Raw genomic sequence first — 27,970 nt, 5'->3', positions numbered from 1 at the left:
TCTCACATGGTTAAACATACTACAGTATAGCATGTTTAGCTATAGTATAGTACCCAGATGGTTTTCAATTTACAATGAGTTCATGTCCCAATAAACCGATCATAAATTGAAAATATCATAGTAAAAAATGCATTTAATACACCTAACCTACCAAACAGCAGAGCTTAGTTTAGCCTACTTTAAGTGTGTTCAAAAACCTTACCTTAGCTCACAGGTAGGCCAATTCATTTAACAAAAAGCCTATTTTATAATGAAGTGTTGAATATCCTAGGTAATTTACTGAATACTGAACTGAAAGTGAAAAACTGAATGGCTGTATTGGTACTCAAAGTATGGTTTCTACTAAATAAGTATCCCTTTTGCACTACTGTAAAGTTGAAAAATTGTGTATTGCAAACTATCACCAATCAGGGACCATCTGTGGTATAGTATGTTCAGCTATAGTATAGCATAGTTGTATAGTATAGTACAGTATAGTATAGTCAGTAATATACCATGTACTATAGTATGTTAGGTATTAGGCTCAGCTCAGTCAAGATTATGAATTCAGGAATTGGCAGAATAGTTTTGATCTATTGACCTATCCGCATCTCACATTGCATTGTTAATCTGTTATCTTGAATATAATGAGGGATTTGAAAAGCAATTCATAAGTCATTTTGAATCTATCACGCCAGATAAAGCAGTTCTGGTGTGACGGACAGAAAAAGACGTTGAATCAGAAATTGGATTCTGGTCTCAGTTCTACCACTTGCCATTTCTAACCCCTGAGCCTCAGCTACCTCCTCTGTGAAATTAAATCAATTATACTTCCTTCACAGAGCTGTGAGGATCAAATAATTTAATAAAAAAAACTCCTGCCGGGCGCAGTGGCTCATGCCTGTAATCCCAGCACTTTGGGGAGCAGGTGGGTGGATCACCTGAGGTCAGGAGTTTGAGACCAGCCTGGCCACCATGGAGAAACCCCATCTCTACTAAAAATACAAAAAATTAGCTGGGCGTGGTGGTGCATGCCTGTAATCCCAGCTACTCAGGAGGCTGAGGCAGGAGAATCACTTGAACCCAGGAGGTGGAGGTTGCAGTGAGCCGATATTTTGCTGCTGCACTCCAGCCTGGGCAACAAGAGCGAAACTCTGTCTCAAAACAAAACAAAAAAACCACAACTCCAAACACATTCATTGCATATCTACTATGTTCAGGCACTGTAATGAACTTTTGTTATAAACAAATCAATGAACTCTCTACCCTTTTTTTATCCTGAAAGAATTCATTGCTAGAGGGAGATGGATAAATAAATACAATGTGATGTGAAAAGTATTAAAATAAAGGGCTATACAAAATGTTATAGGAAGACTGAGGAGAAAAGAAACATTCATCGACTTAAGAGCAAAATCTCAAGATCACAAAGCTCATCTGTCTTGTTTGTATTCTAATAAATCCTTACTATTAATAAATATTGGTTGAATAAATACATGACTCACTGGGGTTGAGGAAGAAGGCTGGAAGTAGAACTTTATTGTCCCTGCCTCTTCCATTTCCTTCCATTTCCTTTCACTGCTCAAATCCTGTCAGCCTAGCTTGTGCCTCTACTCCTCCCAAGAACTTCTTCTTACTGAGATCATCTAGGGCTTCTTTTATTTATTTTTATTTTTTATTTATTTATTTTTTTGAGACGGAGTCTCACTCAGTCGCCCAGGCTGGAGTGCAGTGGTGCGATCTCGGCACAAGCTCCGCCTCCCGGGTTCAAGCCATTCTCCTGCCTCAGCCTCCCTAGTAGCTGGGACTACAGGCGCCCGCCACCACGCCTGGCTAATTTTTTTGTATTTTTAGTAGAGACGGGGTTTCACGGTGTTAGCCAGGATGGTCTCGATCTCCTGACCTCGTGATCCGCCGTCTCGACCTCCCAAAGTGCTGGGATTACAGGCGTGAGCCACCGCGCCCGGCCCATCTGTGGCTTCTTAACTGCCAGATCCTCTGGGCCCTTCTTGGCCTTATCTCACAGGATCTCTTATTTGTGTTTGTTGTTGCTGATCATATTCTCTCAGAAAGGCTCACCTCCTTTCACTGTTTTTGAAATAAAATTTCTGGGTTCTCCCCTTATCTTTCTCTGACAGTTTCCTGTCCTCTTCTTGGGGTTTTCAATCAAACCCAAAACTCCGATGTTCCTTTGGGAACATTTTAGTCTTCTTGGATAGTATTTCCACTCTTGGTTTTAATGATTGAGGATGATTCCTAAGTTTTGGTTCCAGGACAGAAGTTCTGCTTTGAGATTCAAACTTAACATGTTCAACATTCTACCTGTTATCTTCAAATGAAAATTCCTTTGGCACACAAAAATACAAATGTTCAGAATGGAAGTCATCATCTTCTCCTCCAAACATTCTGTGCCTCTTCTGGTACCCTCCTGCTCCCAGCTCATGGAACTATCATCCGCCTAGTCACCTTTGGGAGTTATCCTTGATTCTTTTTTCTTCTGCACATACTGCGGAAATATTATCAATGTTTGGTTTTTCTCCCCTTCCTAGACACATAGAGGCTAATGGGAGATCATTTGCAGTTAGGCAGGTTATGTGACTCATTCTGGTCAGTAGGCTGTAACCAAAAGTAACAAGTGTTATTTCAGACCAAAGCCAGGATCTGCATCTCCATTCTCTTTTCCCTTATAATGACTCAAGAAGCTCTCTTTGCCAGATGGTGCTGCTGTAAGATGATAGAATCTCCATCACCTGGATCGTTGAGTGATTCTGTGGAGCAGAACGCATCTCCCCACCAACACATGATAGACATTTAGAGTAAATGGGACTGAAACTTTTATGGGATAAGTCATTAAAGTTTGGATTATGTGTTTGTAACTGCAACATGACCTAGCTCTCCCACTGATAACACTGACCTCATCTAACACATAAAAACATCTTTCAAATTTCCCTGTTTTCTGTCTCTATTACTTCATTTTTATTCATGATTGTTTTCCTGGATTGCTTCCACAACTTCATAACTGAATTTACTAACTACTCAAATTTTGATCCTTTCAAATCTGTCTTCTTCACATCTATTAGAGTGTCTAATTTAAAATACAAATATGATGATGTCACTCCCAGCTTGAAATCTTTTAATGATCCTTCTTTACCTATCACAGTAATTTTGAAACTTTGTTCTCTGGAACAGTTCATTGATGTTCTGGAAAAAGAAATCCTAAAAGGCTAATAATGCCCCTAGGTTCAAGAGGATTATGCAATAATGCACACCATTGTGGAGGTCTATAAATGCACATCACTAAAATATTAAAATATCCATGTGGTAAAAATTAGTATGACTTGCTTTAAATTTTTCTTTCCCCAATTTTTTGGATCCTTAACCATTTTTGGAAGAATGCTTCTTAGTATTGGATATCAGAATAGCGTCTAAGCTCTTTTCCTGGACTGCAAGGCCTTTATGATCACCCTCTGTCTATCCATCCGTTTGGCTTCTTTTCCTACCACGGTCTACTTAACAATTTATGTTTCAACACATTAAATGTGTACAGATCTTGCATACACTGTGTGGGGAAAAAAAATTGCCTTCAGCAGTGCTATTTACTCCAACTGGAATGCCATGACACCAATCCTGTGCCAGTCACTTTTATTACTCTTAGTCAGTGTTATTTAGGAGTTCAGATGATGTTTGCTGCAGGAGGCTATGACTCAAGGGTTAAAATTCAGGCTCAATACTATGTGCTGTCTTGACATATGGTGAAATCAGGAGGGCTTCAAATGGTCTAACTGCAAGTTCCCCTCGCTACTCTACTTCTTTGGATAAGGTCTCCTAAATAAATAATTCTGTTCATCATGGGCCCAAGAACAGTTTTCCCTTATCCCTGAGTAGTGGGTTTCAGTTTCCTGTCAGCTTACAGAATTATTTATTTGTTATTTTTTAGTTTTCTGAGGCAGGGTCTCTCTCTGTTGCCCAGGCTGGAGTGCAGTGGTACGATCACGACTCACTGCAGCCTCAACTACCTGGGCTTAAGTGATTGTCGCACCCCAGTGTCCTGAGTAGCTGGGACCACAGGTGCACACCACCATGCCCAGCTAATTTTCTTTTATTATTTGTAGAGACCAGGTTTCACCATGTTGCCCAGGCTGGCCTGCAGAATTATGTAAACAATTCAATCACATATACCTGTGGGAACCAGAGAGTCTTACATCCTCTTGATATTACAAAGCTTCTGATTGTTCACTCATTTTCTGGGTGCAACTCTCAAGGGCTTTGCATGGTGTATGGTGTCTTTCCCTCACTCCCGACACTGAGCTGTGAGCATTTGTGATTAATAAACTGCTGATCTCTCTGTCCACTGTCAGGTTGTTCAACCATCCCAATACCTTAGGGCAGAAATACTCTTCTCACATGCTGAATGACACAGAGGCAATAAAAACAGAGATCTTCCTAGACACTTTACCTCACAGCTCCCCTTGTTCATCCTGAGCTGATACGCATTCTATATGTATCTTTCTTTGCACTTACCACATTTTATGTGTCTGTGTCTATATTAGATTGTGAAATTCTTGACATCAGAGCCCAGGCCTTACCTTCCCACATAGTTGCCACAATGCTGTTTGTGAGTCTGATGATAATATTAAATAATGTATATTCTTGAGTGCATTCACAAATCACAGCTCAAGACTCCACGAGGTTGGTATTGTCCTTATTCTAGAGATGAAAAATTGAACCTTAATCAAGAGTTTTCTTTAAGACCACACAACACGTTAAGAAGCAGAGCTGGATCTTGAACCCCAGTCTGGGTCTCACATATAAAGATGACATATTATAGGTATACAGATGTACTGCTCTTCTGAGTCCTTGAGGCTAGGATACGCCAAATTACTTGGTGATGTGACAGTGAAACTTGTGTTTTGTCCCCAAAACTGGAACAAAAGAGGAACTAAGTATTTTACATTCTGGAGAGAACTACAAACATGTGTGATGACACATCTTTTCCTGAGTCTACTTAGGGGTAGCAGACACTGTCATTTCAACCACCATTCTCACCCCAACTCAAATAAAAGAATGGAAGAAGCAGAAAGAAAAAGGGTTATGGATAGAGGAGATGTAAAGACAATAGAGAAAATAGTCAGGGTGTAGGTTGTCAAAATGGAAAATGTTGTGGTTTTCCCTTCACCTCCTCGAGGAGAGATAAGGACACACTACTTCACTGGGAACGGCTCTAAGGAAGGGACACTTAGCACCTCATTCCCACAGGGATGATTTACTCAGGCAAAGACTTACTGACGAGTTTCTGTGTCTGCAGGGAGAAGGACACGTGGACCTTCTAAGAGGGCTGGCTACCTGCAGGGCATGTGGGTCCAGCAGAAAGAGGTTTGGTGACTCCCAAGGTCAGGGCATGTAGTGTGTGAGTATGGGGAGGGAGTGAGAAGGGAGAAGAGGAAGGTAGTAGTTGGTGATGATAGCTGTTTGTCTTACATAAGGGAGGTGCGTAGTGAGGAAGCCCCACACCTCCCCAGAACTCACTCATATACCCAAAGAGAGGCAGTCTTTGGATGCCTGCCATACAGAGAACATCTTTGGCCAGACTGTGTTAGCTGGGGAAGTATCAACATCTGGCACTGGATTATAATCACTCGTCCACTAAGTGAAGACATTTCTCCTCTCAATGTCTAGTCCAGAAAGAAAAGCAGGGTGACAGAGCAGACTTGACTCTTTTTCCTCCCATTGCAATTCTTTCAGCTATAAGGTGAGGAGGAGTGGTGGATGGGAAGAGATTGAAATTTTAAATTGGACCAAGATTTCTATTTTTGCAAATAACTGAAAATGGCCAGAAAATTATGGAGCTGATTTGAGGGGTTCTCAAAGATCAGAAAGGGAGTTTAACAGCACAGTGGGGGCCAAAATTGGAGAAAAAACAAAGCTCTCTGCATCTGATGAGTTCTGACTGTTCAGTAAACCACTCATCTAAGTTGCTTGTGAAAATGGTAGCCTGTACAGTAATCAAAACACTGTGGTACCAGTACAAGAACTGACACATAGACCAATGAAACAGAATAGAGAATTCAGAAATAAGACTGCACACCTACAACTATCTGATCTTTGACAAACCTGACAAAAACAAGCAATGGGGAAGGGATTCCATATTTAATAAATGGTGCTGGGAGAACGGGCTAGCCATATGCAGAAAATTCAAACTGGATCCCTTCCTTACACCTTATACAAAAATGAACTCAAGATGGATTAAAGACTTAAAGTAAAACCCAAAACTATAAAAACCCTAGAAGAAGATCTTGGCAATACCATTCAGAACATAAGCACAGGCAAAGATTTCACAATAAAAACGCCAAAAGCAATTGCAACGAAAGCAAAAATTGACAGATGGATCTAATTAAACTAAGGAGCTTCTGCATAGCCAAATAAATAATCAACAGAATAAACAGACAACCTACAGAATGGGAGAAAATTTTTGCAATCTATCTATCTGACAAAGGTCTAATATCCAGAGTCTACAAGGAACTTAAACAAATTTACAAGAAAAAAAAAACAACTCCATTAAAAAGTGGGCAAAGGACATGAACAGACATTTCTCAAAAGAAGGCATTCATGCAGCCAACAAACAAATAAAAAAATGCTCAACATCATGGATCATTAGAGAAACGCCCATCAAAACCACAATGAGATGCCATCTTACACTAGTCAGAATGGCGATTATTAAAAAGTCAAGAAACAACAGATGCTCGTGAGGTTTTGGAGAAAAAGGAACACTTTTATACTGTTGGTGGGAATGTAAATTAATTCAACCATTGTGGAAGACAGTGTGATGATTTCTGAAAGATCTAGAGGCAGAAATACCACTTGAACCAGCAATCCCATTACTGGGTATATACTCAAAAGAATATAAATCATTCCATTATAAATGTACATGCACGTGTATGTTGATTGCAGTGCTACTCACAATAGCAAAGACATGGAATCAATGCAAATGTTCATCAGTGATAGACTGGATAAAGAAAATGTGATACATATACACCATGGAATACTATGCAGCCATAAAAAGGAATGACATCATGTTCTTTCCAGGGCCATGGATGAGACTGGAAGCCATTATCCTCAGCTAACTAACACAGGAACAGAAAACCAAACACCACATATTCTCACTTATAAGTGGGAGGTGAACGATGAGAACACATGGACATATGGTGGGCAAAAATACACACTGGAGCCTGTCAGGGTGGGGGCGGGGGGAGGGAGAGCATTAGGAAGAACAGCTAATGGAAGCTGGGCTTAATACCTGGGTCATGGGTTGATCTGTTCAGCAAACCATCCTGGCATATATTTACCTATGTAACAGACCTGCACATCCTGAACATGTACCCCAGAACTTAAAATAAAAGTTGAAGAAAAAAAATAAAGTGATAGCCTGAATTGCTTCACACAGAGTGGCAATTGGAAGAAGTTTTGTGTACTCATTAGGTGAATACCTGAGACCTCATTCCCGCCCACTAATGATCCACTTATAAGCAGCATGGCAGTGTCCTTGGGATGTCAAGTCCAAGAATTTAGAGGGAACTACTTACTGTAAACTCTGAAAAGACAAGCACCTGGTTGGTCAATATTATCTGTCCCTAGTGTTCAGATGTTTACTCACATTGAGCACAGAATATACCCGCATATCATTTGGTGCTCATAGCAATTATACAGAAACCCTAAGGCCAGAAGTATTGTAAAGTTTTTTCATCATAAACCTTAATTTCAACTAATTTAAACTTAACTGATCATTATTCTGAGTGTTGCCTAAAGCCTCCCACGACTTTTCTTTTTCTTTCTTTTTTTTTTTTTTTTGAGATGGAGTCTCGCCCTGTCGCCCAGGCTGGAATGCAGTGGCTCAATCTCAGCTCACTATGACTTCCACTTTCCAGGCTCAAGCGATTCTCCTGCCTCAGCCTCCCGAGTAGGTGGGACTACAGGTGCCCTGCACCATGCCCGGCTAATTTTCGTATTTTTGGTAGAGGCGGGGTTTCACCATGTTGGCCAGGCTGGTCTCGAACTCCTGACCTTGTGATCCACTCGCCTCGGCCACCCAAAGTGCTGAGATTATAGGCATAAGCCAGACTTTTCTTAAACTAAAAATGCCTTACTAAGACGCAGAAATATTTTTTTTAAACCAAATTATAAACAGCCATTTTTGTAAACCTCGATGAGAAAAATAAAATTATTTGTGAGTGTGTGTGTGTTTGTGTGTGTCTCTTTCTGTTTCTTATAGTGTAGGAAATCAGGTTTGGGACAGTTCTTTAGGAAATTGAAGAGAAGCATCTTTATATGTTTATATAACATTTGATTTATCACTCTTTGTTTCTTTGAGTTTGACTACAAAATACAGTAAAAAGGGAAGACAAATATTACAAAGATAAAAATAATAAAATAGCTACCCTTTTCTGCATGCTCCTTGTCAGTAACTATTCTTGAAATTATGAAAAGTAAGCATTTTTTTCTACTGCCATTTTATGAATGGTGATGTCTTGTGTGTTCATTATATTTTCATGGTACCAATTATAACCAGCTTAGAAGGGGGCAAGATTACGCCTGAAGAGGTTCTGAATAAGAAAAGTATATCAGAATTGCAAGGAAATTTGGAAATTAGCTTCCTTAGTTTGCCAAGTGAAAACTAAGGCCCAAAGAGATTAAAAAACTTGGCTGAGTTCATACAATTAAGTTGAGCAATAACAAGTTTGGAATTAGAAAAAAGGATTAGATGAGGATATGGATAGATTTGCCTGTTGGCTTAATAACTGTTGCCACAAACTGCTACTGGTTTAATTCTAAGGAATATAAATTTGACGGAGGAAATTACCTATTTTGTAGAAATGAGAGTGTGTGTGTGTGTGTGTGTGTGTGTCTGTGTGTAAATAGAAAGAAAAGAGAAGTGAAGAGGTAATTATTGCAACAGGAGATTAGACACAAGAATAATAATTTCGTGACTAAGTAAGTCCAACTCTTCATTTTACTGAAAGGGAAGCCTGAAGCTTGGGACTGTGATTTGCTTAAGATCACATAACTAGTCAGTGGCAGAACAGGATTAAAAACCTCGTCCCCAGTCCTATCCTCTGTCTGCTAAGCTAAGTTCCTATATTTGTTGTTTGTTAGTACTGGGAACAAATTTAATATTTCTTAAGAGTTAGTCAATTTTGTTTCAATACAAAGAGCAACTTTAAAAAAAATTTTTTTTAATTGAGACAGAGTCTCACTCTGTTACCCAGGCTGGAGTGCAGTGATGTGATCTCGGCTCACTGCAACCTCTGCCTCCTGGGTTCAAGCAATTCTCCTGCCTCAGCATCCCAGGTAGCTGGGATTACAGATGCCCGCCACCATGCTCAGCTAATTTTTGTATGTTTAGTAGAGATGGGGTTTCACCATGTTGGCCGGTCTGGTCTCAAACTCCTGACCTCAAGTGATCCACCTGCCTTGGTCTCCCAAAGTGTTGCCATTACAGGCGTGAGCCACCATGCCTGGCCAAGGACAACTTTTTATGAAAGTTTCAGTAGTGTATGACCACTAACATTATTTAAACTTAAATAATGAGACTATTAGCATTCACAAAAACCTAGACTAAGGGTCTTAAGCAATGTGTGCTGAGAAAATCAGGTTAAAGTATGAGTGAAAGAACAACACTGGCTATCAGAATCCACAGTGCTGGGAGCTTGGGCCTGGCTCCCTGTAAGATTTCTGGGAATAATTAGAATTGTCCTAGTGCAAGATTTCTCAGTGTTATCACCATTAGATTTCGTACTAGATAATTATTTGCCCTGAGGAGCTATCCTGTGCATGGTATGATGTTGAGCAGTATCCCTGGCCTTTACCCACTCAATGCCAGTAGCACCTCCCCTCCCCTGTTGTGACAACCACAAATGTCTCCAGACATTGCCAAATGTCACCAGGTGGTGGTGGGTAGGGATTGCTGCAGTTGAAAAACCACAGGCTTCAACTGATAGGCCTGAGCCCATGGGTGTTGGGGAGTAGATAATACCAACTAGGGACGTGGCCAGGAGCCTGGAGGAAGTAGGCATGGTAGTTCTTGACACCCTTCAATTTGAGGATATTTATATGTTGAATCATACTTAGGCTGCATATACACATAAGCAGGGGTGGAGATTCCAATTATGGGAAATGCCTTCGGACATCTTCAAACAAGGGCTTCACGTCTCTGGATGGTAGTAGAGATATAATACTGGGCTTGGAGTTCCCACGCCCAGAGCTTTCTGCTGCCTATAACCATGGGCAGCAACGTGATTCATCTTTAGGGTTGTAGTTATAGAAGGTCCCTTACTGTTGCGATGGATACTTAGGCAGATACTGGCTGCCCTCCACTTCCTTTTCCTTTGTTTCATGTGAGCTAGAATGTGGATATAATCAGTCAGCCTTTACTGCAAGGACAAGGGCAACTGGTGGGGCATGGCACAGCCAAAACCGGCTAGGGTTTCTGTACATCCTTTTGGAGCAGAGCCATTTACTTACCTTGGCTCTGTTCTACAAGAGAAGAACAAGTGCTTCATTCCTGCTAGTGAATTGTGGGGTTTATTTGTTCTAGCAATCAGGTCTGTGTCCTACCTAATATACAGGGCAATGTGATAAGATGAACATTGAGGAGATAAAGGTTGGAGACTGGCTAGAAACTACAAAGAGCTGCCACACAGGACAGCAAAGGAGTTCTAGGGAAAGCAAAACATTTACTTGATTAGACTTTTCTGCATCTGTGATTTGCTGGTTCCTTTTGGGTAGAAGATCAATTACCAGCATTTTCCTTTTTGGGGTAGTTGAAGATCTCTACAAGCAGGTAAGAGAAGTGCAGTGAAGTCATCTCTTTTCTGTCAGGTTGAGAGGACTGACTCCTTAGAACCACCTTTGGAGGATAGAGTAAGCTTTGACTTTAGCCATAAATTACTTATTGAATTTCTATTTTCTGCCAGTGGAGATGTGAGATTGACAGAGATACTAGACATGGTAGCTTTCTAAAGTTGCTTACAGTCTAATCAGGGACCTCTAAGCTATTAGGAGACACATACCTTAAAGTAGTATATGATAAATTAATCAGTAAGCAGTAAGATCTCTAGAGAAAGTAGTGCTTGGAATGAGCTGTGAGTGGTGGATATAATGATGGTAATGCCTACTAATTATTTAGCACATGACATGTGCCAGCAGTGCTCAGGTAAGCAGAGAGGAGGATAAAGGCCATTTCAGGCAGGTAATAGTGAGGTGTGGAAGGAGGGAAGTCAGAATGCATATGGTGGTAGGTATGTCCAGGTATGGCAGAAGCAACACTTTGTGTAGCTTTGGAATTGGAAGATGTCACACAACTTTGGTACCCTAGGTTATAATCCACTTACACAACCTAATGTGCCACACATAATATCACAAAATCTCAGAAAAAAATTTAATAGTCTAAAAAGTAATATAAATTAAAATTTAATAGCACACGAAATCAGGTAAGTTGTGAAGCTTAAGTCACAGTTTTAATTCTTCCATGACAGTGAAAACCTTGCAACTTTTCATCATAATGGAAACTAAACTTGGAGAAAAATTACGAATGTCATCTCATGAAAAAGTCTACCTCTGCCACATGACATTATTCTTCGGTTACTGAAGAAGGCAAGAAGAAAATATGTTTGGAAAGGGGAGATAATATTGAGATTGTTTTTTTATTTTCCCATCTTATGCTATTCCCCTAATACTAGGTCTCTCTGTAGCAGTGGATAAAATAGGAGACTCAGTTTGGAGCCAGATTGTGGATCTCAAATGGTTGAATTTATCCTGTGGATCATGAGTAGCAACTGAGGCTTTTAAAAACCAGTGGGTAGCATAATGAGAATGTCTTTACAGAGAAAAGTATCTGGCTGCAGTGCTTAGAATAGGTAGGTGGAGAACAAAACTGGAGGAAGAGATGCTAGCTAAGAACTGTGTTTGGAATAATTCATGCTTATGTTGTAATTTGAGGGCCGTTAGGAGACACTCTGCCACCTGAGTGGGAGATAGTACATTTTCCGGCAGAGATTAGCTTATGGAGACTCACCTGCATGCACACTGAAGAGATCTGTGTCTTAGGAAAATGGTTCAATATACAGATAAATTTGGACAAGAAAAGAAGTCAGACACATTCCAGCTGGCACAATGGCTTTACGAGCCCTGGAATTGTTCAAAATGGGAACCTATGGTGAGCTTATGGGTAGTATGAGGGCACTGAATGTTGGGGTGAAGAATGCTAAAATTAAATTTGCCTATGACATACTTTTACCTATGTGTCAGTCAGGGTCCCAGCAGGAAACAGATGGTACATTCAATGTGAATAAATTGAGGAATTAATCAAAGGGCTATTTACAACCCTCAGGACAGGGCTAAGAGAAAGCAACAAGGTAAGAACTGGACAACAAAACATCCTGAGGCAGGCAACAGCCAGGGAGCCAGTCACCACCACCTCTGGGCCTGAAGAGTCAAGGGAGAGAGCAGATTAGCTGTGCTCAGAATCCAGAGGGTGTAGCTCAGGAGAAGGCCCTCAGGTAGGAGACGTGGTCTTGGTAGAGGGATGGAGTCAATCCATGGCGATGGGCGAAACACAGGAATAAATACCTTGATCTCACTTTCCTCTTATCCTTTAATCTTCTGCCCATGTCTTTCACTGGTAAAATCAACCAGAAGACAGAGTAAACAAGCCCATGACCGCAATCCAGATAGGTCACCCTCCCAGGACACAAAGCAGACAGAGAAGTGAGGCAAGAGAAGGGGTATAGCGGGGGTGGAGCAAGGAAGACATCTGACATGAATCTTCCTGGTGTTGCTAATCGCTGGGTGGGAAGAAAGAATCCTTACCCCAAATCCCTCTCCAATGGGCCTTCTTGTAAAATGAAAATTATCCTGAAAAAGGGCGAATTAAACTAATTCAAACTAAGTGGTAATTAACAAATAAATGAATGAGTGATAGATTAAAGGGCAGGAGGATACTGAAAGGACAAAAGACAAAAAACAAAAAAGTGAAACAGACTATCATTTGGAATTTTGCCTAGGGTTCACTGTATCTAAACTGCTGAAGCTTCTGTCTGTGTCTCTTACTTGTAGCAGTCATGCAAGCTGAGCTGAGGATTAGAGAGAAATTGTATTTTGTTTTCTATTCTGGGTCAGAGGGACCTCCGTACGGGGACCGGAGAGGTGGAAGGATGTGCAGGAACTGAGGATACGTTTTCAGAGTGCAGTCAGCTAGGTGCTCACTGCTTTCCTCTCTTTGTCCTATTCCTTTTGTTTCCCTGTTACACCAAGAACATATTCTGTGGTACAAATCAGCATCCTGATATTATTTTAGAATTTCTTGTTGCCATGGTGTATGTTGATTATTTAATTTTTTCCTTATTTCTATTTTAGTTTGTTCTGCTTCATTCTTTAGGGTTCTTATTTTTCCTTGTCTGTACTTTCTATCTCAAATTCTTTTTTTTTCTATTCCATTTTAAGAAGAAAACAAATTTTAAGCAGTCTTTAAAAGAATTTTATGCACATCTTCTAAGTATTGCTTTTAACTTGGATTTTCTTGTTTTAGCTTTTATCTTTCATTCCTTTAACTTTCATGTTTCCAGCTTTTTATCTCTCTGGTTCTAGCCCTTTATGTTTTTTATTTATGCTGGTTTTATCTTTAATCTTTCATCCTTCTTTCATGTTTAAATTTTTTTTAGTCTCACTGGTTTTAGTTTTTCTTTTCTTTTTTCTATTCTTTAGGTTTTATCTTTGTTGAACCTTCCATTTTCAGCCTGAAATTGTGCTTTATTTTCTTATCTTTTCCTTTTCTTTTTATTCTCAACTTTATTCTTTCATTTGCCTCAACTCCCTTCTCTATCATTTTAATAGCTTTCTTGCTCTTCCTCCTCTTGTTCTCCATCCCTTTCTTTTATTCCAACTTCCATTTTGTCTTCTCTTTTTTTCTTTATTTTGTAATTTGCTTTTGTGCTACAAAAAGGCAAGAAGCTTGGCAACATGAAGAACACTCATAAATTGGACAGTTTGGAGGCCTTTGTCCTTCCACTTTTTAATTATTCCCCTAATGACCTCACAGTTAACTGAGAGATAATCTCCCCAAAATCCTCACCCTGGAGATCTCAGAAAATCCAAGGCAATGCCAGCCTCTTCTAGTGTCTTCTCTGTTGGTCTAAGTCCTAAATGTAAGGCTGCTGTTATATTGTGTCTCTGATGCATGCAGTTTTTATTGTGTGAATTTAGACCATTTCTATCTCCAGCAATCAGACAAATGTGTTATTGCATGAGAAGTAGATTAGTTTCTTTCCTCTCTTGATCTTAGGACTGTTGTTGAGATCCCCAGCTCATAAAAGAATATTCTCTGTCCTTATTAAGTGTTCTGGGAAGCTAGGGATGATTAACCCTAATGTCTTCCTGACCCTGTCCAGGTGAACACTGTTTCTCTTTTATGATCTTCTGTTTATTTATTCTGTACATCCCAGGGTGGTATTAATCACCTCTTATGCTCTAAGTACCATGACTGCCAGGTGGTCTGATGGAGCTTAACTTGGAATCATTAAGAAAGGAGCAGGATTGCTTCCTTATTAGCCCTTTCTTTCTCAAGATGAACTTATTAACCTAAATACAAAAGTATCCTCTAGTCTATTCATAGCAAACTTTAAAATGGATGGAACCTGTAATCCATTCTGTTTCTATTCTCTAATGGTAACCAGGGGACCAGATCATAGATTATTTTATAATAAGCCTCTTTCTGCTTACTGGTATTCTAAATATGACCTGGGAAAGTGGTCATGTCTCCCTCTTTTTCACCCTGGGATAGCTGTTTCAGGATCCTGCAATCAGGGTGGAATGAGAAAACCCAAAAGTAAGAGAGATTGATTTTCAGGCCTGAGATGTGCCTTTTTCTCCCCCATAACTGACACATACAAAGTTTGGCTAATCTCTAATTTTAAGTCATGGTCAATGGTATATGGTGTGTGGCATGGTAGTCTAGAAGATGGGCTCTGAAAGAAGACTGGGTTAAAATTCCAACTCTGACACTCAGTAGTTTTGTCACTATGGACAAGTTACTTCAACTCTATTTGCCTCAATTTCTTTATCTCTAAAGTGAGTATAATAAGTTTGTTAAGGTGTAAAGTGCTTACCACTCTACCTGGCACACTGTAATCGCTCAATAAATGTAAACTAATACTTTTTAAGACTCAATTCGGAAGTCTTCATCTCCATAAAATATTCCACAACTGAGCCCCTTGGACACACACACACACACACACACACATGCTTACACACATTCTCATTTATCAGTCTGGTGCTTCAGGTACCTTTTTTTGTGTAGCATCTTGCACATATCTCTTCATGGCATGTTCACAGTGTACTAGCAGTGTCTGTTTACACATATTCATTTCTTGTTATTTGATGAGCATCTTGAGGTTAGGAATTGTGTCTTATTCACCTTTGTATTCTCAAAATCTAACATAATAGCTGGTATGCAGCGTGTGCTAAATAAATATTTAATTAAAAACAATGATGAACAGTTGACACCTGAGGACTTTTTAAGTACCCATGTCTTAGGTAACTTAAAAGATTGTTCCTTTTACTTCCTCAGCAACAGATGGACAATAACTTAAACCTCTATAGGCACCCTAGTCTGTCCTCTGAGTGCGTACATGAATCGGGCTTCTATGTGCCACGATCATAACCAGGTTAGTGGATCACTACCCGAAAGAAAAAAGAAGTCTCCTAAAACCACGTAAAATTTATGATTGCTTACAAACTACTCAAACCTTCGAAAATGCTCAAATTTTATAATTTGATGTGAGAATCACATCAATAGCCTAGAAATGTGGGCGAATTCGGAGATACTCTTATTACAGATTTAAATTTTATGGCTGAGGTCACTCCACCTATCCCATTTTTCTCTCTTGCTGCCCCTCTTCTCACTCTCCCTCATCCATAGCCAAATTTCTAGAGTTATCCGTAATTCCTGTGTCTGTTTCCTCATTACCCATTTACCTTACTCCACTCTGACTTCTAGTTCCATCAATCCCAAACAGTTTGTACCACTACGGCTCTGACCCTCATTTTGCTGTATTCAGTTTTTGGTTTTCGTTTTATTTGACCAGTCAGCAGCGTTTGACCTGATTATCCTTGCCATCCTTCTTGAAACTTTCCTCCAGTGGCTTCTCCTTGTTTTCTCCTAGTCATGCTGCTATTTATATGGAAGCCCCTTGTCATAATTCTTTGCAGACTCATGCTCTTCTCTCAAGGTTGGGTTCTAGGTCTTCCTCTCTTCTCATTCATTTTATATTTTATCACTAGGCAAAGTATCCATATCATTGGCTTTAACAAGTCTCTCTGCCTTGATGACTTCCAAATGTACATGTCCAACCTAGAGTTCTCCTCTGAGCTCCAGGTCCATAGCCTCACTGCCCACTTGACAACTCCAGTTGATGACTTAAAGCCACCTCAAGTTCAATATCTTCAGCATGACTTCTTGATTTCCCCATCAAAACCTATTATCAACAAAGTTGCACCATTCAGAAACTTGGGAGTAATCTTTGATGTCTTCGTCCTTTTCTCCAGTATCTAATGTATCATTTCCTATTTTAACACTGGAATTTCTCTTAAATCAGTCCAGTTTTTTTCCATCACCACTGCCATCACCATTTTTGTCATATTTGGCGATGCTACTGAACTGGTCTAGTCACTTCCACTCTGTACTTCTCCAAACTGTTTACTATAGTGGCAGCCAGGTGACAGATTTCAAAGTGCACATCTGTTCACGTTACCTCCTGCCTAAGTTCCCTCAGTGGTTTCTCATTTTGCTCTGTCTCTTCTACAACCTCAACTCCTGCAGGCTCCCCTCGCTCTGACTTTAGCTACCCTGGCTTCAGCTTTAGTTTCTCAAATACCCATGTTCCTCTTGCCACAAAGCTTTTGCATATGTTGTCATTTCTGACTAAATCCAGAATATGTTTTACCCTTTTCCTTTTGGCTTGTTTACTATTATTCCATGAGATATTTTGTTGGCATGCTTTCCTTAAGTCCCCAGAAGAAATTTTTTGTTGTTACGGCCAGGAACATCATTGCGGTTTCCTTGACCTCCTTTTTTAGTTGTTTTGTTTTAATCTTACAGACACAAAGAACCAGGCGATGCACCACTGTTTTTTTCTTGTCACTAGCTTCGGAAGAGTCTTCATTATACGGTGGTTACCTGGAGCCAAATTAACTAGGTTTAAATTCTGGCTGCAGTATCCAGTAGCAGTTTGGTCTTTATCAAGTTATGCAAAATTTCTGTGATTTCAATTTCTCATGTACGTAATGGAAATATTAATAGTATTTATTCTCATTGGGTTGTTGTGAGAGGCAATTAAATTAACATGCATAAGCCATTTAGAATGTGTTTGACGTATAGTAAGTGTTCAATAAAAATTGGGATTATTATTATTTCTGACCACAACTTGAATTCCCAGAGTAAGTCATGTGAAAGTGACTTATGGGTCTTAAGTATGTGGATTCTTGACTCAATGCTCCACTTTACTCTTTATATAATAACACATATAGTACTTGAAGAGTAGTTTTGAGTATCCAAATTCAGATTCTAAAGAAATACAGTAGACTCCTCATTGTAATAATAGAGATTTTACGTTAAAATGGTAGAGATGCTATTTGTAGGACTAACTGTAAAGGCATTATGATTTGCTCCATAGAACTGTATAATCAAATCCATAGCAGAAAGTACCTTTGAAAAAAGGTTTTATCTGCATTTTTACTCCAACAGATACATTACTGCACACCATAATTAGAACTCAGGATTACAGCCATGTTACATTAACACAGACAGCTATTCAAACTTATTGTATGAAATTGGTTATTTCCCTACATGTGAAAAGAGGCTGGATTCCATTTTTATTTTCTAACACCAAAAAATGAGAGAAAAAAAAAAACTTGAGTTGCAGCACTCTTGTCATCAATTGTCTAAAAAAATAGGCAAAAATACAGTTATTTCTTAGGTTTTCAACCCTAAAAATTATATTTCCTACTCTCTGTATTCTTCGAATTTTCTGGAAAAAGAAATCTTCCTTATCCCATATCACAGATGTCTCCGTAGCTACAGACTCCACTGGCAGAATAATAAATGGATTCTCGAGATGATGCTGGGTCTGTTTATCTTTTTCTTTTAAAGCTTTCCTGCAGAGAGTAGAAACAGCCAGTGCCTTTGTTGTACATCTTGTAATTATATTTGGCCATATTAGGTGATCCTCCCCCCTCTCATGTTGGTTAATGTAACAGGCTCCCGGAGTGAAACAAAATAGAAATTCATTTTTACTTCAAGTCTGATGCAGAAAGCACATAGGCAGAAACACAGATCACATTTTTGCTTAAAAAAGAAATCACCATCTGCTTTGTACAGGGATTAATATTCAGGCACCATCTCATTGAGGTGTTTCATGTTAGAGTCTTTTGACCACAAATTACCCTCAGTTTTTCTTTAAATGGAATATGTAGATTTGGCTATTAACAGAAAGGCAGAATGAAAATAAAGGCAGGGTTTTGTCTGAAACTTTTAATACAGTGAAGTTGGACTTGAGAGCTAGCCTTACAGAAAATGGTGTTAAAAACGAAGTAAACAGTAAAGGATTGAAAATCTTCGTATAATCCCCAGAATTCTCTTATGGGTTTAACTCAGCTTCACTATTTATGAATTTGTGTAATAATGGTGCTGTGATTTTACAGAATGCTTTCAGAGCAATTTCCTCACTTTGGGTCATTTTTTTTTTCAGCTCAAAAAGTACTCTCTAAGATTATTAGGCACGTTGGGAAGCTGATTTAACTTTTAGGTCAATCAAGGGCCATTTAGATTAAATGAACTAATGCATGTATAAGCACTTTGAAAAGTACAAAGTTCTCTACAAATGCAAGATGATTTCACTGCTATTAAATAAATGATAGAAGAGTTAAGGCAGCTTTTCTAAACACTGAATAACAAATCTTCAGATGAAAAAATGATAAATGTTTCCATCATGATGTTCACTGCTAAGGGGTGTACTTCAGATCTCATAATACTGTCTGGCCCCCTTGAGATTTGAAATCTTTGCAAGAGCTGTGAGATTACAGCCAAAAGCCATCAGTACTTGCACATGAAGAATATTTTGAGAAGCCATTTCACTTTCTGTGCCATAATGCAGTTTATTTTATTTGATTCTCCCAAGGGGTTTAAGTACTGGGAAATTATAGTCCAACTTGTTCTTGTCCTATTGCTTGTGGGACAAAACCGAAAATTTCTATGTAGCTGGGCATCATCATCCCTAAGATATTTTAATTAGGATACAGGAGACCTTGGCTTCCAATAATGTTATGGTTACCATTTTAATGGTGGTTATGAGCAGGGCTGGTATTTGAAAAACACCGGGGGTCCCCACATAAACTATAGATATATCACCCAAACTCAGAAAAATTCCTGATTACTTTAGAATTCTGTCAAGTTACATTTACATTACAGTTACAATCGGGTTCATTGAAATTACTACTGTTATGGGCTGAATTGTGTTTTCTCTACCCCTAAATTCGTATGTTGGAGTTCTAACTTCAGATTCTGACTGTGTTTGGAGATAGGGTCTTTGCAGAGGTAATTAAGTGAAAATGAGGCCATTTAGTGTGGATCCTAATCAAATATGACTGGTATCCCTAAAAGAAGAGGAAATCTGGACACAGACATGTACAGAAGTAATTCTGCATTCAGACTGCCTTTGAACTTGAGCTGTAACAGCAACTCTTCCCTGGGTCTCTGGCCTGGTATCCTATCCTATTGATATCAGACTTACCAGCCCCTGCAGTTACATGAGTGATTTCCTTAAAATAAATCTCTCTGTCTCTCCCTCTCTCTCTATATATATATATATACATACACACACACATATATATACACACACACATATATATAAAATATGCATATATAATATATATACACACACATATATTTATATACATATACACACATACATCCTACTGGTTCTGTTCCTATGGAGAACTCTATGACTAATAAAACTACCTATAGACATTTACATCCTAAAACATGAATGCAAGCTACCTCTAAATTATATAGTTTACTGGCTAAGTGAATGGCCTTTAGAGTCACACTGCTGAGTTCAATGTTAGCTCTGCCATTTTCTAGTAATGTGTCTTTAAGCAAGTCATTTAACCTCTCTGTACTTTAGTGTCCATATCTGCAAAATGGAAGTAAGTGGGTGTGGTGAGGATTTAAGGAGAAAAGTGTTTTTGAAGCATTTAGCATAGCACCTTGTCACATCATAAGCTCTCAACATATGCTAGTTATTAGTATCATATTGTGATTATTTACATATTGTTTTAGTTAGGACTTTTAGTTGGGGATAGTGAGAAGTGAATAAGGCTAGTTTAAGTAGAAAGCAGTTGATTAAAAGATGTTGTGCAGCCCACAGAATCACTGAGAACATCAGAGAACCAGGCTCTGAGGCCACAAAGCCAAGAACCATTGCCAAAATGAGTGCTATAGAACTGGTCCCAGGAATACCCCACTGCAGCTCTCTGAACATCACTTGTACCATCACTGTCAACACTGTTGAGTCTGGGTACCAGAACAGGCCCTCAGAACCACTTTAGAAGCTGCTGCTATGGGGCTTCTCTTGTACCAGCACATTCTCTGTACTCCCTTCCTCTTTACATCACTAACTTCCAATTTGACATTTGCAATGAGTGTGAGTGATTCGTGGAACCTGGCTCTCATGCTCAGCTGTAAGGGGTGCTGGGAAAGCAAGGCATTTTCAGTTTTGATGATGGGAGATAGGCTCTGCCTTACAAGGTGGGAGACACATAAGACACAGGAATGCTGGGAGTTCCAAAACTGACCAACATTCACCACATATGTAGATGGATGTTGACATCAGCTGACCACTGGCCATAGAAATTCTTCTCTTCACTTCTGTTTTTTACAATCCTTTTCCAATCTTCTCTCTGTGTCACTTTTAACCACTGCTGCCTATAACAACTCCCCAGATCTTACTCCTAATCGCCCTAACTCTTTTGCATGTGTCGAATTGGTTTAAGTGCTTTGGTGTGATAGTGTCAGGTGAAGGATATAACATTATTTTACTGCCTATGAAAACATTTAATTATGACGGCTAGGGAAAACATCTTATTACAAGAAAGAAAAGTATTGAAAAACATGAACTTTGAAATTAGAAACAATGAGGTTTGTATCTTGGCTTTCTGCTTAGCATCAAAGTGACCACTGGCACATTTCTTACGTTAGGTCTCAGCCTCTCCATTTGAAAAACAAATAGCATTAAATGACTGACCTTGAAGGATGTTTGTGAGAATTGGACATAACATACGTCTTGTAATATGAGACTGACATATAGGACCTACTGTAATCATTTCTTAGCCTTCAGGGCCATCAAAAATACCAATCAAATAATATTTTAAAAATCTGATTTTATCAGATTTTTATACACAGAACAACAACAAATAAATGTCAATTCTGGGTGGCATTATCAATGAACATTATGGGATGGAAGCTTTCTGGATAAAAGGACCATTTGAAAAAAACCAAAACTAGATCAACATCTTCCAAGCCATTTTTATTAAGGTTTATGACCCACTTTTCTCTGCCAAATCAAACTAGCATCTCTATCACACAGGGAGCAGAAAGGCCATTTTACCTATGGTACATACTTTCCAAACCCTAAACTCAGGATTTCCCTGTTTCTTATTTTGTCCTTAGTATAAATGTAGCTTGAGATGGCACTGCAGACAAGATTGACTGAGTACTTCATTGGACATGATCAGAAGATAAATCTTTGCCTAAAATTTGCCCTTTGGAAGTGTTTGGAAACCAAATTTTGAGGAACAGAGAATGCTTTTGTAATAGCAAACTGACATCCCTAAATACATGTACTTGAAAGTTTTCCTGAAAAAAGATTTTGTATCATGAAAATTAATGAGCAATATATGTCTATTTACTCAACACTTTATTGGTAAACTTATTTAAGGAGTAACTGTCAGTTTCTGCTTTGTATGAAGCACTGTGCTTGGCTCCAAGGATATAACGATGAGAAATACAGACACAATGTCTTTAGTCTTAGGGTTTACAAACCCTTTGGGGAGCCAGATCTTAATCAAATTCTTTGTTCATTCATCCATCCAATTAATTCATTCAACAGTAATCTATTGAATGCCTACTAGGTGCCACGCAGTGTGCTATGTGCTGCTAATGATAGCCATGTTCATTGCATGCTTATTATGCATTAAGCCTGGTTGCTTTACATACCTTTAATCCTTGCAACAAACCTGTAAGGTACACATTATTTTATAGAGCTAACACAGACTTAGAAGGGTTAAATAATTGGCTTAAGATGATGTATCTAGAAAGTGGTAGAGCTGTTGGGCCCAAACTCACCCCTGCTCTACAGCCTCTCAGGAAAAGTTCATCTTGTGACTCACACAGCTGATGAACCAATTGACTAGATCAATTTAAGTGTACGGCAGAATTATTGTTCCCTCAGGGCCCTTGATGTATCTGTGCTAATAGTGCTAACGATGTCTATAAATTAGGGAAACAGTAATTAGCCTACCAAATTGAAATCCAGGGAAGAAATGTTACTGTAATAGTTATAGCCCGGCAGGGCACGGTGGCTCACGCTTGTAATCCCAGCACTTTGGGAGGCCGAGGCGGACGGATCACGAGGTCAGGAGATCGAGACCACGGTGAAACCCCGTCTCTACTAAAAACACACAAAAAATTAGCCGGGTGTGGTGGCGGCTGCCTGTAGTCCCAGCTACTCGGAGAGGCTGAGGCAGGAGAATGGCGTGAACCCGGGAGGCGGAGCTTGCTGTGGGCCGAGATCGCACCACTGCACTCCAGCCTGGGCGACAGAGCGAGACTCCGTCTCAAACAAAAAACAACAACAACAACAACAACAACAAAAAAAATAGTTATAGCCAAAGACAGGGAGGCAAAAGCCATCAAAAGCAATGTATTGCCTTGTCGAATGACCTCAGAAACCCTTTAGACCACAGTGTTTCTTTGTTTTTTGTCACCGCAAAATCAAACAATTCTCTACCCCCACCTTCACATTCTTTCTAAGGTTATTTTCATTTGTGAAAACTGAATCCCTTCATTCTGAAAGGATATGATCAAGGTCTCGAAAGGCACAGTGGAAGCACAGAAGATGAGAGTGAATGAATTCACAGACATCTAGACACTATCTGCACATTGTGCACATGTACTCTAGAACTTAAAGTATAATTAAAAAAAAAAAGAAGTTTTCCTTGTGTTTCAAGATGATATGACTAGGCCATGTGTGGTGGCTCACGCCTGTAATCCCAAACTTTGAGACACCAAGGCAGGCAAATCACCTGATATCAGAAGTTTGAGACCAGCCTGGTCAACATGGTGAAATCCCATCTCTACTAAAAAATACAAAAATTAGCTGGGCGTGTAGTCCCTGTAGTCCCAGCTACTTGGGAGGCTGAGGCAGGAGGATCACTTGAACCCGGGAGGTGGAGGTTGCAGTGAGCCAAGATGGCGCCACTGCACTCCATCTTGGGTGACAGAGAGAGACTCTGTCAAAAAAAAAAAAAACAAAACAAAGGAAGAAAGAAAGAAAGGGCGGAGAGAAAAAAGAAGGAAGGAAGGAAGGCAGGCAGGCAGGCCTTCAAATCAGGGGGTCAGGGTACGGATTAAAAAAAAAAAGCCTGCCACAGAAAAGCTTTATAAGAGGCTAATATCTTTTGATGAAGGAACTATACATCTAAAAATTAGGCCCCAAATTTGCAGCTTAAAAAAAAGTGAGGTAAATTGATTTCTAACACAAAAGTCATTTTCAGATATGCAAAATCTTAAAGAGTTTATCTTCTCTGCAGCCATTTTCAGGAAGCTATGGGGGAAGGATCCACCTTAATAACAAATATCAGGAAAGTTGACATCGAATTCAGGACACAGAGACTGCAATACAAAACACAGACAAAAATTCCTAAGATGAAAGGAAAAGAGATCCTAAGATGATGGTGGTACAGGAAGGCCTGGAGAGCACCCGGTTTAGATTACAGCATGAGAACACAGAGTTCTGGGAAAGATGTCCCTAAGAAGATGAATTTGATAGAGTGTGTGATTAAGAAGAGATGTGCATCCATCAAAAAGCTTATCCAGCATGATCAAGTGGGCTTCATCCCTGGGATGCAAGGCTGGTTCAACATATGCAAATCAATAAATGTAAGCCAGCATATAAACAGAACCAAAGACAAAAACCACATGATTATCTCAATAGATGCAGAAAAGGCCTTTGACAAAATTCAACAACCCTTCATACTAAAAACTCTCAATAAATTAGGTATTGATGGGACGTATCTCAAAATAATAAGAGCTATCTATGACAAACCCACAGCCAATATCATACTGAATGGGCAAAAACTGGAAGCATTCCCTTTGAAAACTGGCACAAGACAGGGATGCCTTCTCTCACCACTCCTCTTCAACATAGTGTTGGAAGTTCTGGCCAGGGCAATTAGGCAGGAGAAGGAAACAAAAGATATTCAATTAGAAAAAGAGGAAGTCAAATTGTCCCTGTTTGCAGATGACATGATTGTGTATCTAGAAAACCCCATGGTCTCAGCCCAAAATCTCCTTAAGCTGATAAGCAGCTTCAGCAAAGTCTCAGGATATAAAATCAATGTACAAAAATCACAAGCATTCTTGTACACCAATCACAGACAAACAGAGAGCCAAATCATGAGTGAACTCCCATTCACAATTGCTTCAAAGAGAATAAAATACCTAGGAATCCAACTTACAAGGGATGTGAAGGACCTCTTCAAGGAGAACTACAAACCACTGCTCAATGAAATAAAAGAGGATACAAATGAATGGAAGAACATTCCATGCTCATGGGTTGGAAGAATCAATATGGTGAAAATGGCCATACTGTCCAAGGTAATTTATAGATTCAATGCCATCCCCATCAAGCTACCAATGACTTTCTTCACAGAATTAGAAAAAACTACTTTAAAGTTCATATGGAACCAAAAAAGAGCCCGCATCCCCAAGTCAATCCTAACTCAAAAGAACAAAGCTGGAGGCATCACGCTACCTGACTTCAAACTATACTACAAGGCTACAGTAACCAAAACAGCATGGTACTGGTACCACAACAGAGACATAGATCAATGGAACAGAACAGAGCCCTCAGAAATAATGCCGCATATCTACAACCATCTGATCTTTGACAAACCTGACAAAAACAAGCAATGGGGAAAGGATTCCCTATTTAATAAATGGTGCTGGGAAAACTGGCTAGCCATATATAGAAAGCTGAAACTGGATCCCTTCCTTACACCTTATATAAAAATTAATTCAAGATGGATTAAAGACTTACATGTTAGACCTAAAGCCATAAAAACCCTAGAAGAAAACCTAGGCAATACGATTCAGGACATAGGCATGGGCAAGAACTTCATGTCTAAAATACCAAAAGCAATGGCAACAAAAGCCAAAATTGACAAATGGGATCTATTTAAACTAAAGAGCTTCTGCACAGCAAAAGAAACTACCATCAGAGTGAACAGGCAACCTACAAAATGGGAGAAAATTTTCACAACCTACTCATCTGACAAGGGGCTAATATCCAGAATCTACAATGAACTCAAACAAATTTACAAGAAAAAAACAAACAACTCCATCAAAAAGTGGGCAAAGGACATGAACAGACACTTCTCAAAAGAAGACATTTATGCAGCCAAAAAACACATGCAAAAATGCTCCTCATCACTGGTCATCAGAGAAATGCAAATCAAAACCACAATGAGATACCATCTCACATCAGTTAGAATGGCCATCATTAAAAAGTCAGAAAATAGCAGGTGCTGGGGAGGATGTGGAGAAATAGGAACACTTTTACACTGTTGATGGGACTGTAAACTAGTTCAACCGTTGTGGAAGTCAGTGTGGCGATTCCTCAGGGATGTAGAACTAGAAATACCATTTGACCCAGCCATCCCATTACTGGGTATATACCCAAAGGATTATAAATCATACTGCTATAAAGACACATGCACACGTATGTTTATTGTGGCACTATTCACAATAGCAAAGACTTGGAACCAACCCAAATGTCCAACAACAATAGACTGGATTAAGAAAATGTGGCACATATACACCATAGAATACTATGCAGCCATAAAAAAGATGAGTTCATGTCATTTGTAGGGACGTGGATGAAATTGGAAACCATCATTCTCAGCAAACTATCGCAAGGACAAAAAGCCAAACACCGCATGTTCTCACTCATATAGGTGGGAATTGAACAATGAGAACACATGGACACAGGAAGGGGAACATCACACTCTGGGGACTGTTGTGGGGTGGGGGGAGCGGGGAGAGATAGCATTAGGAGATACACCGAATGCTAAATGACGAGTTAATGGGTGCAGCACACCAACATGGCACATGGATACATATGTAACAAACCTGCACATTGTGCACATGTACCCTAAAACTTAAAGTATAATAATAATAAAATTAAAAAAAAAGAACTCAAAAAAAAAGAGGAGATGTGCATCATGAAGAAAGAGTTTGTGAATAATTAAATAATGGGAAACAAGCAAATTTGTGCAGGAAAAGGAATTTACACAGCACGCTAGCTCAGTTGTGAACAATGTTCATACAGTTATAAAAACGTGAGCAGTGAATATAAGTATAATAAAAAATTGTGATCTATTACAATTTACAATCTATTAATATTAAGCATATTAAATACTTACCAACTGGTCATGTATGGGCCATAAACCAATCAATGCTGGACAATGGGTCATGTTGAGAGCTGCCCCCTGTGCTAGGTATTACTCCCTTAATTGCTGGATTATGAGAGAAGACCTGAGGGTTCTAGGGGTGGGACTAGGCTAAAAGAGAGAAGATGAGTTACTTGGGAACTTCAGAGCAGTAACTATTTCCCAACCTATAAAGGAGTACTTCAATATTTTAATACTGGTGGATGCTGATTGATCATTAGTCATCAATATTTGAGGGATAAATGTATGGGGGTGTGTGTGTGTGTGTATGTTGGCAGGGGAATGTGGGAGAGTATAAAAAAATAGTATAATGCATAAACCTGAAAAACCAAGAAGTAACAGTACAATGGTGATGTCATTTGGAAATGAGAAGGTAAATAATAAACTACTTTTAGTTTATTCACAACTCTTTAGTTGTGAACTCGGTTACTACTGGTTATGGGAATGGAAGGAGATGGGAATGTTGAAGGTGATAAGGGACTGCTGTTTTTTTAATAGGCTTTGGAAAAATATTGAATTCTTTTTTTAATTTTTTTTGTTTGTACTTTAGGTTTTAGGGTACCTGTGCACAATGTGCAGGTTTGTTACATATGTATCCATGTGCCGTGTTGGTTTGCTGCAGCCATTAACTCGTCATTTAGCATTAGGTGTATCTCCTAATGCTATCCCTCCCCCCTTCCCCCACCCCACAACAGTCCCCAGAGTGTGATGTTCCCCTTCCTGTGTCCATGTGTTCTCACTGTTCAATTCCCACCTATGAGTGAGAACATGCGGTGTTTGGCTTTTTGTCCTTGCGATAGTTTGTTGAGAATGATGGTTTCCAGTTTCGTCCATGTCCCTACAAAGGACATGAACTCATCATTTTTCATGGCTGCAAAGTATTCCATGGTGTATATGTGCCACATTTTCTTAATCCAGTCTATTGTTGTTGGACATTTGGGTTTGTTCCAAGTCTTTGCTATTGTGAATAGTGCCGCAATAAACATATGTGTGCAAGTGTCTTTATAGCAGTATGATTTATAATCCTTTGGGTATATACCCAGTAATGGGATGGCTGGGTCAAATGGTATTTCTAGCTCTAGATCCCTGAGGAATCGCCACACTGACTTCCACAATGGTTGAACTAGTTAACAGTCCCATCAACAGTGTAAAAGTGTTCCTA

The 27,970-nt window shown here is 39.3% G+C and overlaps 1 protein-coding gene across 3 annotated transcripts in view; it reads right to left on the bottom strand.

The window, feature by feature from the left end:
- The window catches only part of GABRB1 (gamma-aminobutyric acid type A receptor subunit beta1), a 434,372-nt gene that overhangs the window by 48,744 nt on the left and 357,658 nt on the right, over nucleotides 1-27,970 (bottom strand). The gene's annotated exons all lie outside the window — the stretch shown is intronic.

Source organism: Symphalangus syndactylus, chromosome 16, assembly GCF_028878055.3.
Source record: "Symphalangus syndactylus isolate Jambi chromosome 16, NHGRI_mSymSyn1-v2.1_pri, whole genome shotgun sequence".
Classification (NCBI taxonomy): Eukaryota; Metazoa; Chordata; class Mammalia; order Primates; family Hylobatidae; genus Symphalangus; species Symphalangus syndactylus.
Note: the sequence above shows the minus strand (reverse complement) of the source record. Positions and strands in the feature narration are given on the sequence as shown.